This window comes from Acanthaster planci, linkage group LG02, assembly GCF_054643075.1.
Source record: "Acanthaster planci isolate LZ-2023a linkage group LG02, COTS_SCS, whole genome shotgun sequence".
Classification (NCBI taxonomy): domain Eukaryota; kingdom Metazoa; phylum Echinodermata; class Asteroidea; order Valvatida; family Acanthasteridae; genus Acanthaster; species Acanthaster planci.
The window spans coordinates 21,317,348-21,327,089 of NC_141778.1; the positions used below are offsets into that span (position 1 = coordinate 21,317,348).

Consider the following 9,742-nt stretch of genomic DNA (forward strand, 5'->3'; position numbering starts at 1 on the left):
ACTTTAAGGATTTCATAGATACCTCCAGTACTTTTTGCTGTAAAAATTTCAGCCAAATCCGTGTCGGTCGCCTTTGCCCCAAAAAATAAAAAAATTCCATGACCCCGGACCTGTCGGAATTGACTTTCTAGATGAAAGTAAGAAATGGGCCTAACTTTTCAAGGAGGAAGTCTCTGAAGTTAAAACTTTCAGGATATCATAGATACCTCCAGTACTCTTTGCAGTAAAAATTTCAGCCAAATCCGTGTCGGTCACCTTTGCCCCCCCAAAAGCACAAAATTTCATGACCGCGGACCTGTCGGAATTGACTTTCTAGACCATAGTAAGAAATGGGCCTAACTTTTCAAGGAGGAAGTCTCTGAAGTTGAAACTTTCAGGATTTCGTAGATACCTTCAGTACTCTTTGCAGTAAAAATTTCAGCCAAATCCGTGTCGGTCACCTTTGCCCCAAAAAATAAAAAAATTCCATGACCCCGGACCTGTCGGAATTTACTTTATAGATGAAAGTAAGAAATGGGCCTAACTTTTCAAGGAGGAAGTCTCTGAAGTTAAAACTTTCAGGATATCATAGATACCTCCAGTACTCTTTGCAGTAGAGATTTCAGCCAAATCCGTGTCGGTCACCTTTGCCCCCAAAAATAAAACATTTCATGACCCCGGACCTGTCGGAATTGACTTTCTAGACCATAGTAAGAAATGGGCCTAACTTTCAAGGAGGAAGTCTCTGAAGTTAAAACTTTCAGGATATCATAGATACCTCCAGTACTCTTTGCAGTAGAGATTTCAGCCAAATCTGTGTCGGTCACCTTTGCCCCCAAAAAGCACAAAATTTCATGACCGCAGACCTGTTGGAATTGACTTTCTAGACCATAGTAAGAAATGGGCCTAACTTTTCAAGGAGGAATTCTCTGAAGTTGAAACTCTCAGGATTTCATAGATACCTCCAGTACTCTTTGCAGTAGAGATTTCAGCCAAATCCGTGTCGGTCACCTTTTCCCCAAAAATAAAAAAATTCCATGACCCCGGACCTGTCGGAATAGACTTTCTAGATCATAGTAAGAAATGGGCCTAACTTTTCAAGGAGGAAGTCTCTGAAGTTGAAACTTTCATGATTTCATAGATACCTCCAGTACTCTTTGCAGTAAAAAATTTCAGCCAAATCCGTGTCGGTCACCTTTGCCTCCAAAAATAAAAAAATTTCATGACCCCGGACCTGTTGGAATTTACTTTCTAGACCATAGTAAGAAATGGGCCTAACTTTTCAAGGAGGAAGTCTCTGAAGTTGAAACTTTCAGGATTTCATAGATACCTCCAGTACTCTTTGCAGTAAAAATTTCAGCCAAATCCGTGTCGGTCACCTTTGCCCCAAAAAATAAAAAAATTCCATGACCCCGGACCTGTCGGAATTGACTTTCTAGATGAAAGTAAGAAATGGGCCTAACTTTTCAAGGAGGAAGTCTCTGAAGTTAAAACTTTCAGGATATCATAGATACCTCCAGTACTCTTTGCAGTAAAAATTTCAGCCAAATCCATGTCGGTCACCTGTGCCCCTTAAAATCACAAAATTTCATGACCGCGGACCTGTCGGAATTGACTTTCTAGACCATAGTAAGAAATGGGCCTAACTTTTCAAGGAGGAAGTCTCTGAAGTTGAAACTTTCAGGATTTCGTAGATACCTTCAGTACTCTTTGCAGTAAAAATTTCAGCCAAATCCGTGTCGGTCACCTTTGCCCCAAAAAATAAAAAAATTCCATGACCCCGGACCTGTCGGAATTTACTTTATAGATGAAAGTAAGAAATGGGCCTAACTTTTCAAGGAGGAAGTCTCTGAAGTTAAAACTTTCAGGATATCATAGATACCTCCAGTACTCTTTGCAGTAGAGATTTCAGCCAAATCCGTATCGGTCACCTTTGCCCCCAAAAATAAAACATTTCATGACCCCGGACCTGTCGGAATTGACTTTCTAGACCATAGTAAGAAATGGGCCTAACTTTTCAAGGAGGAAGTCTCTGAAGTTGAAACTTTCAGGATTTCATAGATACTTCCAGTACTTTTTGCAGTAAAAATTTCAGCCAAATCCGTGTCGGTCCCCTTTGCCCCCAAAAATAAAAATATTTCATGACCCCGGACCTGTCGGAATTGACTTTCTAGACCATAGTAAGAAACGGGCCTAACTTTTCAAGGAGGAAGTCTCTGAAGTTGAAACTTTAAGGATTTCATAGATACCTCCAGTACTTTTTGCAGTAAAAATTTCAGCCAAATCCGTGTCGGTCGCCTTTGCCCCAAAAAATAAAAAAATTCCATGACCCCGGACCTGTCGGAATTGACTTTCTAGATGAAAGTAAGAAATGGGCCTAACTTTTCAAGGAGGAAGTCTCTGAAGTTAAAACTTTCAGGATATCATAGATACCTCCAGTACTCTTTGCAGTAAAAATTTCAGCCAAATCCGTGTCGGTCACCTTTGCCCCCCAAAAGCACAAAATTTCATGACCGCGGACCTGTCGGAATTGACTTTCTAGACCATAGTAAGAAATGGGCCTAACTTTTCAAGGAGGAAGTCTCTGAAGTTGAAACTTTCAGGATTTCGTAGATACCTTCAGTACTCTTTGCAGTAAAAATTTCAGCCAAATCCGTGTCGGTCACCTTTGCCCCAAAAAATAAAAAAATTCCATGACCCCGGACCTGTCGGAATTTACTTTATAGATGAAAGTAAGAAATGGGCCTAACTTTTCAAGGAGGAAGTCTCTGAAGTTAAAACTTTCAGGATATCATAGATACCTCCAGTACTCTTTGCAGTAGAGATTTCAGCCAAATCCGTGTCGGTCACCTTTGCCCCCAAAAATAAAACATTTCATGACCCCGGACCTGTCGGAATTGACTTTCTAGACCATAGTAAGAAATGGGCCTAACTTTTCAAGGAGGAAGTCTCTGAAGTTAAAACTTTCAGGATATCATAGATACCTCCAGTACTCTTTGCAGTAGAGATTTCAGCCAAATCCGTGTCGGTCACCTTTGCCCCCAAAAAGCACAAAATTTCATGACCGCAGACCTGTTGGAATTGACTTTCTAGACCATAGTAAGAAATGGGCCTAACTTTTCAAGGAGGAATTCTCTGAAGTTGAAACTCTCAGGATTTCATAGATACCTCCAGTACTCTTTGCAGTAGAGATTTCAGCCAAATCCGTGTCGGTCGCCTTTTCCCCCAAAAATAAAAAAATTCCATGACCCCGGACCTGTCGGAATAGACTTTCTAGATCATAGTAAGAAATGGGCCTAACTTTTCAAGGAGGAAGTCTCTGAAGTTGAAACTTTCAGGATTTCATAGATACCTCCAGTACTCTTTGCAGTAAAAATTTCAGCCAAATCCGTGTCGGTCACCTTTGCCCCCAAAAATAAAAAATTTCATGACCCCGGACCTGTCGGAATTGACTTTCTAGACCATAGTAAGAAATGGGCCTAACTTTTCAAGGAGGAAGTCTCTGAAGTTGAAACTTTCATGATTTCATAGATACCTCCAGTACTCTTTGCAGTAAAAATTTCAGCCAAATCCGTGTCGGTCACCTTTGCCTCCAAAAATAAAAAAATTTCATGACCCCGGACCTGTTGGAATTTACTTTCTAGACCATAGTAAGAAATGGGCCTAACTTTTCAAGGAGGAAGTCTCTGAAGTTGAAACTTTCAGGATTTCATAGATACCTCCAGTACTCTTTGCAGTAAAAATTTCAGCCAAATCCGTGTCGGTCACCTTTGCCCCCAAAAATAAAAAAATTCCATGACCCCGGACCTGTCGGAATTGACTTTCTAGATGAAAGTAAGAAATGGGCCTAACTTTTCAAGGAGGAAGTCTCTGAAGTTAAAACTTTCAGGATATCATAGATACCTCCAGTACTCTTTGCAGTAGAGATTTCAGCCAAATCCGTGTCGGTCACCTTTGCCCCCAAAAATAAAACATTTCATGACCCCGGACCTGTCGGAATTGACTTTCTAGACCATAGTAAGAAATGGGCCTAACTTTTCAAGGAGGAAGTCTCTGAAGTTGAAACTTTCAGGATTTCATAGATACTTCCAGTACTTTTTGCAGTAAAAATTTCAGCCAAATCCGTGTCGGTCCCCTTTGCCCCCAAAAATAAAAATATTTCATGACCCCGGACCTGTCGGAATTGACTTTCTAGACCATAGTAAGAAACGGGCCTAACTTTTCAAGGAGGAAGTCTCTGAAGTTGAAACTTTAAGGATTTCATAGATACCTCCAGTACTTTTTGCAGTAAAAATTTCAGCCAAATCCGTGTCGGTCGCCTTTGCCCCAAAAAATAAAAAAATTCCATGACCCCGGACCTGTCGGAATTGACTTTCTAGATGAAAGTAAGAAATGGGCCTAACTTTTCAAGGAGGAAGTCTCTGAAGTTAAAACTTTCAGGATATCATAGATACCTCCAGTACTCTTTGCAGTAAAAATTTCAGCCAAAGCTGTGTCGGTCACCTTTGCCCCCCAAAAGCACAAAATTTCATGACCGCGGACCTGTCGGAATTGACTTTCTAGACCATAGTAAGAAATGGGCCTAACTTTTCAAGGAGGAAGTCTCTGAAGTTGAAACTTTCAGGATTTCGTAGATACCTTCAGTACTCTTTGCAGTAAAAATTTCAGCCAAATCCGTGTCGGTCACCTTTGCCCCAAAAAATAAAAAAATTCCATGACCCCGGACCTGTCGGAATTTACTTTATAGATGAAAGTAAGAAATGGGCCTAACTTTTCAAGGAGGAAGTCTCTGAAGTTAAAACTTTCAGGATATCATAGATACCTCCAGTACTCTTTGCAGTAGAGATTTCAGCCAAATCCGTGTCGGTCACCTTTGCCCCCAAAAATAAAACATTTCATGACCCCGGACCTGTCGGAATTGACTTTCTAGACCATAGTAAGAAATGGGGCCTAACTTTTCAAGGAGGAAGTCTCTGAAGTTAAAACTTTCAGGATATCATAGATACCTCCAGTACTCTTTGCAGTAGAGATTTCAGCCAAATCCGTGTCGGTCACCTTTGCCCCCAAAAAGCACAAAATTTCATGACCGCAGACCTGTTGAATTGACTTTCTAGACCATAGTAAGAAATGGGCCTAACTTTTCAAGGAGGAATTCTCTGAAGTTGAAACTCTCAGGATTTCATAGATACCTCCAGTACTCTTTGCAGTAGAGATTTCAGCCAAATCCGTGTCGGTCGCCTTTTCCCCCAAAAATAAAAAAAATTCCATGACCCCGGACCTGTCGGAATAGACTTTCTAGATCATAGTAAGAAATGGGCCTAACTTTTCAAGGAGGAAGTCTCTGAAGTTGAAACTTTCAGGATTTCATAGATACCTCCAGTACTCTTTGCAGTAAAAATTTCAGCCAAATCCGTGTCGGTCACCTTTGCCCCCAAAAATAAAAAATTTCATGACCCCGGACCTGTCGGAATTGACTTTCTAGACCATAGTAAGAAATGGGCCTAACTTTTCAAGGAGGAAGTCTCTGAAGTTGAAACTTTCATGATTTCATAGATACCTCCAGTACTCTTTGCAGTAAAAATTTCAGCCAAATCCGTGTCGGTCACCTTTGCCTCCAAAAATAAAAAAATTTCATGACCCCGGACCTGTTGGAATTTACTTTCTAGACCATAGTAAGAAATGGGCCTAACTTTTCAAGGAGGAAGTCTCTGAAGTTGAAACTTTCAGGATTTCATAGATACCTCCAGTACTCTTTGCAGTAAAAATTTCAGCCAAATCCGTGTCGGTCACCTTTGCCCCAAAAAATAAAAAAATTCCATGACCCCGGACCTGTCGGAATTGACTTTCTAGATGAAAGTAAGAAATGGGCCTAACTTTTCAAGGAGGAAGTCTCTGAAGTTAAAACTTTCAGGATATCATAGATACCTCCAGTACTCTTTGCAGTAAAAATTTCAGCCAAATCCGTGTCGGTCACCTTTGCCCCCCAAAAGCACAGAATTTCATGACCGCGGACCTGTCGGAATTGACTTTCTAGACCATAGTAAGAAATGGGCCTAACTTTTCAAGGAGGAAGTCTCTGAAGTTGAAACTTTCAGGATTTCGTAGATACCTTCAGTACTCTTTGCAGTAAAAATTTCAGCCAAATCCGTGTTGGTCACCTTTGCCCCAAAAAATAAAAAAATTCCATGACCCCGGACCTGTCGGAATTTACTTTATAGATGAAAGTAAGAAATGGGCCTAACTTTTCAAGGAGGAAGTCTCTGAAGTTAAAACTTTCAGGATATCATAGATACCTCCAGTACTCTTTGCAGTAGAGATTTCAGCCAAATCCGTGTCGGTCACCTTTGCCCCCCCAAAAAAAACATTTCATGACCCCGGACCTGTCGGAATTGACTTTCTAGACCATAGTAAGAAATGGGCCTAACTTTTCAAGGAGGAAGTCTCTGAAGTTGAAACTTTCATGATTTCATAGATACCTCCAGTACTCTTTGCAGTAAAAATTTCAGCCAAATCCGTGTCGGTCACCTTTGCCTCCAAAAATAAAAAAATTTCATGACCCCGGACCTGTTGGAATTTACTTTCTAGATGAAAGTAAGAAATGGGGTTAACTTTTCAAGGAGAAAGTGTCTGAAGTTGAAACTTTCAGGATTTCATAGATACCTCCAGTACTCTTTGCAGTAAAAATTTCAGCCAAATCCGTGTCGGTCACCTTTGCCCCTAAAAATAAAAAATTTCATGACCCCGGACCTGTCGGAATTGACTTTCTAGACCATAGTAAGAAATGGGCCTAACTTTTCAAGGAGGAAGTCTCTGAAGTTAAAACTTTCAGGATATCATAGATACCTCCAGTACTCTTTGCAGTAGAGATTTCAGCCAAATCTGTGTCGGTCACCTTTGCCCCCAAAAAGCACAAAATTTCATGACCGCAGACCTGTTGGAATTGACTTTCTAGACCATAGTAAGAAATGGGCCTAACTTTTCAAGGAGGAATTCTCTGAAGTTGAAACTCTCAGGATTTCATAGATACCTCCAGTACTCTTTGCAGTAGAGATTTCAGCCAAATCCGTGTCGGTCACCTTTTCCCCCAAAAATAAAAAAATTCCATGACCCCGGACCTGTCGGAATAGACTTTCTAGATCATAGTAAGAAATGGGCCTAACTTTTCAAGGAGGAAGTCTCTGAAGTTGAAACTTTCATGATTTCATAGATACCTCCAGTACTCTTTGCAGTAAAAATTTCAGCCAAATCCGTGTCGGTCACCTTTGCCTCCAAAAATAAAAAAATTTCATGACCCCGGACCTGTTGGAATTTACTTTCTAGACCATAGTAAGAAATGGGCCTAACTTTTCAAGGAGGAAGTCTCTGAAGTTGAAACTTTCAGGATTTCATAGATACCTCCAGTACTCTTTGCAGTAAAAATTTCAGCCAAATCCGTGTCGGTCACCTTTGCCCCAAAAAATAAAAAAATTCCATGACCCCGGACCTGTCGGAATTGACTTTCTAGATGAAAGTAAGAAATGGGCCTAACTTTTCAAGGAGGAAGTCTCTGAAGTTAAAACTTTCAGGATATCATAGATACCTCCAGTACTCTTTGCAGTAAAAATTTCAGCCAAATCCGTGTCGGTCACCTTTGCCCCCCAAAAGCACAAAATTTCATGACCGAGGACCTGTCGGAATTGACTTTCTAGACCATAGTAAGAAATGGGCCTAACTTTTCAAGGAGGAAGTCTCTGAAGTTGAAACTTTCAGGATTTCGTAGATACCTTCAGTACTCTTTGCAGTAAAAATTTCAGCCAAATCCGTGTCGGTCACCTTTGCCCCAAAAAATAAAAAAATTCCATGACCCCGGACCTGTCGGAATTTACTTTATAGATGAAAGTAAGAAATGGGCCTAACTTTTCAAGGAGGAAGTCTCTGAAGTTAAAACTTTCAGGATATCATAGATACCTCCAGTACTCTTTGCAGTAGAGATTTCAGCCAAATCCGTTGTCGGTCACCTTTGCCCCCAAAAATAAAACATTTCATGACCCCGGACCTGTCGGAATTGACTTTCTAGACCATAGTAAGAAATGGGCCTAACTTTTCAAGGAGGAAGTCTCTGAAGTTAAAACTTTCAGGATATCATAGATACCTCCAGTACTCTTTGCAGTAGAGATTTCAGCCAAATCTGTGTCGGTCACCTTTGCCCCCAAAAAGCACAAAATTTCATGACCGCAGACCTGTTGGAATTGACTTTCTAGACCATAGTAAGAAATGGGCCTAACTTTTCAAGGAGGAATTCTCTGAAGTTGAAACTCTCAGGATTTCATAGATACCTCCAGTACTCTTTGCAGTAGAGATTTCAGCCAAATCCGTGTCGGTCACCTTTTCCCCCAAAAATAAAAAAATTCCATGACCCCGGACCTGTCGGAATAGACTTTCTAGATCATAGTAAGAAATGGGCCTAACTTTTCAAGGAGGAAGTCTCTGAAGTTGAAACTTTCATGATTTCATAGATACCTCCAGTACTCTTTGCAGTAAAAATTTCAGCCAAATCCGTGTCGGTCACCTTTGCCTCCAAAAATAAAAAAATTTCATGACCCGGACCTGTTTGAATTGACTTTCTAGACCATAGTAAGAAATTGGCCTAACTTTTCAAGGAGGAAGTCTCTGAAGTTGAAACTTTCAGGATTTCATAGATACCTCCAGTACTCTTTGCAGTAAAAATTTCAGCCAAATCCGTGTCGGTCACCTTTGCCCCAAAAAATAAAAAAATTCCATGACCCCGGACCTGTCGGAATTGACTTTCTAGATGAAAGTAAGAAATGGGCCTAACTTTTCAAGGAGGAAGTCTCTGAAGTTAAAACTTTCAGGATATCATAGATACCTCCAGTACTCTTTGCAGTAAAAATTTCAGCCAAATCCGTGTCGGTCACCTTTGCCCCCCAAAAGCACAAAATTTCATGACCGCGGACCTGTCGGAATTGACTTTCTAGACCATAGTAAGAAATGGGCCTAACTTTTCAAGGAGGAAGTCTCTGAAGTTGAAACTTTCAGGATTTCGTAGATACCTTCAGTACTCTTTGCAGTAAAAAATTTCAGCCAAATCCGTGTCGGTCACCTTTGCCCCAAAAAATAAAAAAATTCCATGACCCCGGACCTGTCGGAATTTACTTTATAGATGAAAGTAAGAAATGGGCCTAACTTTTCAAGGAGGAAGTCTCTGAAGTTAAAACTTTCAGGATATCATAGATACCTCCAGTACTCTTTGCAGTAGAGATTTCAGCCAAATCCGTATCGGTCACCTTTGCCCCCAAAAATAAAACATTTCATGACCCCGGACCTGTCGGAATTGACTTTCTAGACCATAGTAAGAAATGGGCCTAACTTTTCAAGGAGGAAGTCTCTGAAGTTGAAACTTTCAGGATTTCATAGATACTTCCAGTACTTTTTGCAGTAAAAATTTCAGCCAAATCCGTGTCGGTCCCCTTTGCCCCCAAAAATAAAAATATTTCATGACCCCGGACCTGTCGGAATTGACTTTCTAGACCATAGTAAGAAACGGGCCTAACTTTTCAAGGAGGAAGTCTCTGAAGTTGAAACTTTAAGGATTTCATAGATACCTCCAGTACTTTTTTGCAGTAAACATTTCAACCAAATCCGTGTCGGTCGCCTTTGCCCCAAAAAATAAAAAAATTCCATGACCCCGGACCTGTCGGAATTGACTTTCTAGATGAAAGTAAGAAATGGGCCTAACTTTTCAAGGAGGAAGTCTCTGAAGTTA

General features: G+C 40.6%; 1 long non-coding RNA gene across 2 annotated transcripts in view; it reads right to left on the reverse strand.

Annotated features, from left to right (window-relative positions):
- The window catches only part of LOC147800005 (uncharacterized), a 423,432-nt gene that overhangs the window by 273,599 nt on the left and 140,091 nt on the right, over positions 1 to 9,742 (reverse strand). The gene's annotated exons all lie outside the window — the stretch shown is intronic.